Here is a 9,039-nt window from a genome sequence, read left to right on the forward strand (position 1 = left end):
ATTTTAAGAAAATCGCTTTGGTCAGAATCTTGAGTGCAAAATTGTGGTCTTTCGTCTTTTGAAATTTCAACCTCTAATAATATCTTAATATCACCCATATGATTATGTTTCAGTCTTGGTCATATATGATGATCTTATATACAAAAATATATAATAATTTTTATATTTTGTATTGTTAATTATATTAAATCTATATATTAAATTGATTATCAAAATAATGATATTAATTATAATATATTAAATAAATATAATTGTTAAATATTATAAAAATAATAATATTAATTATCAAATTAATTATAATTTCTAGTCCTATAATAAATCAATATTAACTATAACTATTAAGTTAATATTCATTATTAAGTCAATATTTAATAATCGTTATAAAATCTAGTCCTCTTATTCGTTCTTTATATACAGGAACGTATTTTATTTTCCTTATAATTATTTATAATAATCCAAGTTTGTTTTTTTATATAAGGACTAAATATATCATAAAAGCATTTAAAAAAAAAAGTACAAGAAGTTACATCATCCTTCCCTAAATTGTCTTACTAAAATTTGCATTCACACAATCTATAATTTTTCCTTCTGAAATTCTATTTGTAATGCACTAATGCCACACAATGTTCACTTTTAATAGCAAATTAAAATGAAAAAGCAGAATGTATGTTGCGAAGAGAAATATCACTATTAGTAAAATATCTTGTATGAAATCGTCTCATCATAAAACAGGTTTATTAGCAGCCCAATTAATGTCTTTTTTAAAATAAGAATTAAGTAAAAGAAAGTAGTATTTTTTTTCTAGTTTTTTTTTTTAACTAAATATTAAATCAGCCCATATTAAGTTGTCTCACGATAAAACGATTTTAATAAAAACTTTGTCCAATTTTATAACAAACTCAAAATAATAGAAGAAGTACATGTTATGATCATTTAACTGTATATGTACTCTAAAAATCTTACATGTTTATTGCTCCACCTGTTTTTATTCTTCTTTATTAATAAGAAAGTCAAATTATCTAAAAGAAAATTGGTCAAATAAAATTATATAAGAGGAGGTAAGTTGCCTTGAAAATAAGAACTAATAATTTATTACCACTCATATTAATCATCACTTATCAGTTAGTGTTAGTTGAGTCGTAGTCAATTAGTCATTGGCATTAAATTTCCACTGATTTTTCTTTTTAAATTTCCTAACTATAAAGATTATTTCTCAATATTTATTCCAAATATGCACATAGTATATATATATTTGACTTCTCATCAAATAGTTCAAGAAATCAATAACTAAATATATTAATTACTCATCACAAATTGTTGTGAGAGACAGTCTCTTTAAAAGACGCATTACATATTTAGACTAAATAGTCCATTTAATACAAATTAAGGAGAAAATAAGAAATTAAGCTTTTAAGGTTATCTCTTTGAGAAACGGTCTCTTACAAGAGTTTTGATTACTCATATCCCCTCCTAATATAAGATAGGCTGAAAATTTAAGACGTTATATGAGAATCAAGTTAATGGATTTACCTTTGAAAAATGATACATGTTTCAATTGAAATAAAATTCAATTCACACCCCTCATAATAAATTACTTCCTCTATAAAAAATATGTATCATAACTTCTGTATTATCAACTAATAATGTCTAGAAAAAAATTTGTAATATATAAATTAAAAATATTATCAAATTAATGCATTTTTTTAAAAGACAATAACCATGTATACATAAAACACTTGTTTTTAACAAAAATGAAATGTGATTTCACTCTCCATGTAATTCAAAAATAAAATACTACCCTATTTTTAGTCTTGAGCACAAAGTTATGGTCATTTGAGGGTTTAGGGAGTGTTTTTCTTACTTGCAATGGCTTGGAATGAAAAGATGTAATGAAAATTAAGAGATTAGATAAATAAGGCAATTAAGGAAAATTAAGGCAATACTTATGAAAGGCAATAATTCCTTGATCTTTCAATCTTCCTAAGAAGTTACTAATCCTTCTTAATTTTCTTAATTCTCCATATGGCTGGCCAAATCCAATCACCTTCCCACTTTAATTTTTTTTTTTTTTTTTTTAAATTAAATATAGATTAGGAAAAAGGTTTGGACTTAAAATGGTTTTAATTGCCTTAAAGGTTGAAGTCTCATGATCTAACCTACTAACAAAATAAATAATTTAATATAATTTAATAAATAATATATTCTTCTAAAAAAATAATAATAATAATAATATTACTAGCAAATCATTTAATATATCGGAAAATATCGGGGTGTTACAGTTATGGTCATTTCATCTTTTAATGTTTTAATAACCTTCAAGAATGTGCCAAAGCACCCATTTTATGTTGGGTCATCGTCATATATATATGATCATATATATGATAATTAAATCATAAGTATAATAATATTTAAATCAATATATATTACTACCTCTATTCCATTGAACAATGTCTCATTTTATTGCACTTATTTCATTTTTAATTTCTCTTACTATACATAATGAAATATTATAAAAAATGGATATTACTAATCTTTGTATTGAGATGAATCAAATAAGATCTCACTTGATTATGTTTTAATTTATAGATTAAGAATAAAATATAAATTAAGAGAAATAAGTAAATAGTGTCAAAAAGTAAATAGAACATTTTCAGTGGAATGGGGGATTGTAATAAAATATTTTAGATAGTCAATAACTAATATCAAATATTTTTCATCTTAGATAATATATATTCTAATGTAAATATTTAATAGTAATATATTATATAGAAAATATATATCACAAAAATCAAATTAAATTGGTGTATTTATAAGAAGCCAATAATAATGAATGACTTAACAATAGTCTGTACACTTTTGATCTTAGTTCTAACAATGCCATAAAATGACATGCTAATTAAGATCATCTAACTTTTTACATTTTGGTTTTAAAATTTTATCTGTTTTTTCTTCATTATAAATAGGAAAGTCAAATTAAAACTAAATAAGAAAATTATTGGTCAAATTGAAATACAAGAGGAAGTAAGTTGGGATAATGAAATTAAAAACTAATTATGCATTTTAATTCTTAGTCATCGACAGTGTTCATTGACTCATAGTCACTGTCATCAAATTTTCACTGATTTTTCTTTCCATGTTTCCTTACAATCAAAATTAATTCTAGCTCCAATTATTAATTAAATATGCATATAATATTTGACTGATTATCAAATAGGTGATCAATGTCAATAAATATTAATTTACCCTCCAAAGTAATCTATATTATCTATAACAAATAGTACGTGAGAATTGAATTTTATCTTATTTAGAGAGTAAATACTCTTTTTAATAAATATTATAAGTTCGATTTTCATCCAATTCTGATACACTTTTCCTCGGTCTACCCTAAAATAAAAAATATATATATAATAAATAGCAAGTCTACTAGTTATTTAATATATATAAACTTAAATTCGTCTTAATTGATAGTTTAATTTCAAATATAATTTTTTTAACAAAAATATTATGGATCATTCTCATCCCAATGTCCTTTTGAGATCCATTCTAAATTACGGCCAACAAAATTAATTAATTATTAATTAATAATTATTAATTATTATCAAATTTCTGTATTAGAATTCGATTAGATCGTGTTTAAAGAAGAAATGTTGCATCTATCAAATCAAAAAGTATTATTAAGTAATTATAAATTGTTTAAGAATATTAATCATCATTAGTTATTAATAGTAATCAAGTAAGACAGAAAAATTTATGTGGCTTTATCTCATCAACCACATGTAGGTTCATGTGGCCAAGCAATGTACAAGACATTAGACAGCTAAATTACATCACGTATTTCCAATAAACATTATTGTTGAAATTATATTTATTATTCGTATAAGATGAGCACCTCAACATTGACTAAATTTTTTTAATATTAGGTCAATTTTAATTTAGAAAAATAAATAAAATGGTCAATATTAAAATGCATTTATTTGACTAAAATAAATAATAATGTTATAATACGGCAAAGATTAGACAGCTAAATTACATCACGTATTTCCAATAAACATGAATATATATTTTTTCTAATTTAGTATTCTATCACTTTTTCTTACAAATAATATAATACGCCAAATAAAAACTTTTTCTTGAAAGACCTTATGGATGTATAATTTTCATTTTAGTCAATTAATATTGTTTTCATTAAATAATCTTGTATTAGAATGAAAAGTGTAATTTGATTAGAACAAATAAGTATTTTACTATCATTTAGAAAGCATCATCATAAGTACTACTAAAAAAATTGTAAAATTGAGGGGAAAAAAATTGTAAAATGACAAATAATAGTTCTTTAAAACTTTGTCAAATGTCATAATTTTACATGAGGTAATTTGATTATATGGCATGATAAATTTGATTATATGGTATAAATTTATTCTGTAGGCAAACTTTTTGCCCTTAGATTTTCAAAAAATAACAATATTGCCATTAAAGTTAAAATTTTCTATATATACCACACTCCAACTAAAGTTATTCTCACTACAACTAAAAATCAACTTACAAAAGCTAAATTTCGGAGCAAAAATTAACTTCAATCCGCAAATTATTAATCGAGGTAAGTTATTTTTAATTTAATTAGTTGCAAAAGAAAAAAAAAATAAAACTATGAGTCGCCCAGATCTGGGCGACTCCTCTTCAATTTTTTTTTTAATTTTTCCGTATATTTAGAAATAATTAATTTAAATTTTGAAGTATGTTATTATTGTTGTTAATGTTATTATTATTAATTTTATTATTATTATTGTGATTGTTATTTTTTTTGTTATTAAATATATGTTAATGTTATTATTATTATTGTGATTGTTATTTTTTTTTTATTAAATATATGTTCATGTTTTGTTTTATAAATTATTAGTGTAACTTTGTATGTTGTAATGTGTATTTATTTTTTTTTAGTAAGTTTTATATATTGTTTTGAAATTATGATATTGAAAAAAAAAATTGAAGAGGAGTCGCCCAGATCTGGGCAACTCCTCTTCAATTTTTTTTTTTATTTTTCCGTATATTTAGGAATAATTAATTTAAATTTTGAAGTATGTTATTATTGTTGTTAATGTTATTATTATTAATTTTATTATTATTATTGTGATTGTTATTTTTTTTATTATTAAATATATGTTAATGTTATTATTATTAATTTTATTATTATTGTTGTGATTTTTATTTTTTTTATTATAAATATATGTTCATGTTTTGTTTTATAAATTATTAGTGTAAATTTGTATGTTGTAATGTGTATTTTTTTTTTTTAGTAAGTTTTATATATTGTTTTGAAATTATGATATTGAAAAAAAAATTGAAGAGGAGTCGCCCAGATCTGGGCGGCTCCTCTTCAAATTTTTTTTTAATTTTTCCGTATATTTAGGAATAATTAATTTAAGTTTTGAAGTATGTTAATATTGTTGTTAATGTTATTACTATTAATTTTATTATTATTATTGTGATTGTTATTTTTTTTATTATTAAATATATGTTAATGTTATTATTATTATTGTGATTGTTATTTTTTTATTATTAAATATATGTTCATGTTTTGTTTTATAAATTATTAGTGTAAATTTGTATGTTGTAATGTGTATTTAATTTTTTTTTAGTAAGTTTTATATATTGTCATTGGCGTTCGCGTATCGTACTCCTTCATCGGGGTCGTCTCCTACCTCCGTGTACCTCAATGCACTCCAGAATTCATGAATGTCATCCAAATACAAAGCACCATGTGATCCGATGGACATATGTAAATAACATGCACACGGCAATCCATGGGTTTGTTGATTTACACAACCGCATTGGTTAAATACAAAATCACCCAGTTCTAACATGCGGTTATACTCAAGCTGGAGCTGCTCCAAGGCATAGAGAGATACGTGGCGATATAGAGGTCTAAAGAAATGCTGTCGCATCGATCTTGCTACAGAAGTCATGGATTCCTGTAGCGCTTGTCGGATTCTAACTTGCTGATTTGTAATCTGTGCGTGCGCCCTTTTGAAAAGGGTATCGAATGAGCTATTACCTCTACCAAGGTAATACTTAAAAGACGAGTGTTGGCTTTCAACTCTGCTGGTAGTCTGGTTACCCAAGTGTAAACAATCATTCGTCCACGCACGCACAAATTTCTCTCTAAGTGGAATCCATGTTCCAGTCAAATACCGAACGACCTTTTTGTTCCTAACCGACCACCTACTGACGATCACTTGCCATCTCTGTTCATATTCCCCGATTGTAGAACTTTCAACCAAGGGGTTCCATCTACTTTTCCTGAATACCTGCCCTTGTTGATTTTTCTTGCCGCCGCACAACTTGTCCACCATGTTCTCAACGTCGTTGCCAATATGCCAGATGCATAACAAATGCCGCACATCTACATTAAACAAAACATTGAACGTAATTAAGACATTATCATTAGATATAACCACAATAATGAATCAACAAAGCCTTTTTACCTGGGAAGACGTCACGAATAGCTGCAGATAAACCTTCGCCTCGATCGGTTACAATGACGCTAGGAGTATGAGCAGTGCCAAAAATATCTCTCAATCCCTGACGAATACGACACAGCCGCCTCATCTCGCATCAAACAAAATGCAACCAAGAAATTGTGATTGGTTGGCGTCATTCCGATCACTTCACATAGTGGCCACTTTTGTTTGTTCGTTTTGTACGTTGCATCTATCAGCACAACATACGGCCACGTACGTATCATTTGGATAGAGGTAGGATTTGCAATTAATAGTCTGCTCAATTGCCCTTCGTTATCCAAGTCTGTCCAGACCACATAATTAAGTTCTGTGGCCATATGAAGACAGTGTTGAAGGGGAGTCCTACCCTCCATCTCTTCTCTCCTTATTGATTGCCTAATATTATATATCTGATTCATACTAGCATAAAAACCAGGAAAATTATCTCTAATAGAATTCATAATAAAGGCCGGTTGCACTAAGCTGTCGTATGTGCTCCCGAATATCTACATTAATCCTATTTGCCCTTACATGACCATCTCTGTACACCAAGAACGGGTGGTTATGTTTTCTTTTTTCACCAGGACACACCCTTACCGTCCAAGGTCTTTCTGGTGGTTTACGACTACTTTCTATAATCATAAATTTACACCCGCAACTTCTACTTTTAGAACCAGGTCGGGCATTATTATCTAGATTATGTACATCACCCCTAATATTACCATAGCGGTGACATCTTAAATAGACACTAACTCTAGAACGTCCTTCTTTCTTTTTATAAGAAGCACGTGTAAATTGAAAACCGATTGTTATTGATATCGCATCGGCCCAACTATGTAACTCATCTAAGGAGATAAATTTCCTATCCGTAACAAAGCTACCGGAGTAGTCTACATTGTCTCCAAAGTTTTCAAACTCCTGCAAATTTGAAATATAAATAATATAAATTAAGTACATTAATGACTACAATAATAATAATAATAATAATAATGACGACAACAATAATAATAATAATAATAAAAATAATAATAATATTAATAATAATAATAATAATAATTTTAATAATAATAAAAACATTACGTAAATAAAAAAATTTAAAAAATTTTAAAATAAAATTATCAACAATAAAAATTATAATAATGACAACAACAACAATAATAATAATAATAGTACTAACAATAATAATAATAATAGTAATTAAAAAAAACATTAATACGTAAATAAAAAAAAAGTTATTTAACAGTCGCCCAAAATGAGGAGACTACACCATGGGTCAGTCGCACAAATTTGGGCGACTAGACCTAGGATCAGTCGCCCAGATTTGTGCGACTGAACCATGGTTCAATCGCCAACATTTGTGTGACTTTTTTTTTAAAAAAAAAATTTCCAACGACAATTTTACGTACCGCATCCGACTCATAGTCGCTTTCGTTAGCCATATTTAACCAATTACGGGTTACAACTTTTTTAACACTTTTTAGAGAGATACTTTAGAGAGATAGTACCGTGTTTGAATTCGTACTTCATACGCATCTCAGAATTCGACATATATAGACAAATCTTATGCATTAAATTCTTAATAGTGTTATTAAGCGTGATTTACATTTATTAATTAACTTTTAAGTCCAGTGGCAATTTTGTAATTTTTTAAACTACAGGGGTAAATATGTAATTTTGAAGGGGTGACGATAAAATAAAAAGAGCTGGCGAAATTTAGCAACTCCATATTAAATACTGAAGTGGAGAAAAGTAGCCAGTGAGGAAGTGAGTAGTGACCACTGACTACTGACCACTGACCACTGACCAATAACTACTGACCAATGACTACTGACCACTTGAGTATGGAGTCTGAATAACTTGTCATGATTTGAATGTTTCTGGATTAGTCTGAGAAATTCACGTAAGATAGAAGTAGCAGGAAGCAGATAGCAGATAACAGTAGCACCTATTATTAGGAATTAGAACTATCCTAAGTAAATAACGGTAATTTATAATTTTAGCAAGCTATTCTTATGTAGAAAAATTTAATAGCAATAGGTTTTTATAATTTTAAGTTATCTTTTTATTTTGTTTATTTTATTGATATTTATTTTTTCTTTTTATAATTTATAAATAAGGGTAATTAATCAAAAATTTCTGTATGTACTGTTACCACTTCTGAATTCTGAATTCTGACCTAACATAAAGGGGCATACTTCACCACTATCTATCTTTAATCTTCAATCTCCTTCAATTCTGCTCATTCATTTTTGTTGCCATATTCTTGGTATTGTTTTTTAGGTTCATGTATTGTGTGTACGGTGTTCCGCCAAATCTGCCATACATATATTTGATGGAAAAAATAAAAAAATATAAATTTTTATATTACTGATAAGTAAGAAAAATATGTAAATAAAATAAATATATAAGTTAAATAAATAAAAATAATTTAAAGAAAGAGTGTATTTCATGGGCTCATGCAATAAAATAAAAATAGAGTTAATTTTATGGACAGATGAAATAAATATTAGTTTTAGCTCATAACAGTATTATAATTTCTATA

This window comes from Amaranthus tricolor, chromosome 5 (genome assembly GCF_026212465.1).
Source record: "Amaranthus tricolor cultivar Red isolate AtriRed21 chromosome 5, ASM2621246v1, whole genome shotgun sequence".
NCBI lineage: Eukaryota > Viridiplantae > Streptophyta > Magnoliopsida > Caryophyllales > Amaranthaceae > Amaranthus > Amaranthus tricolor.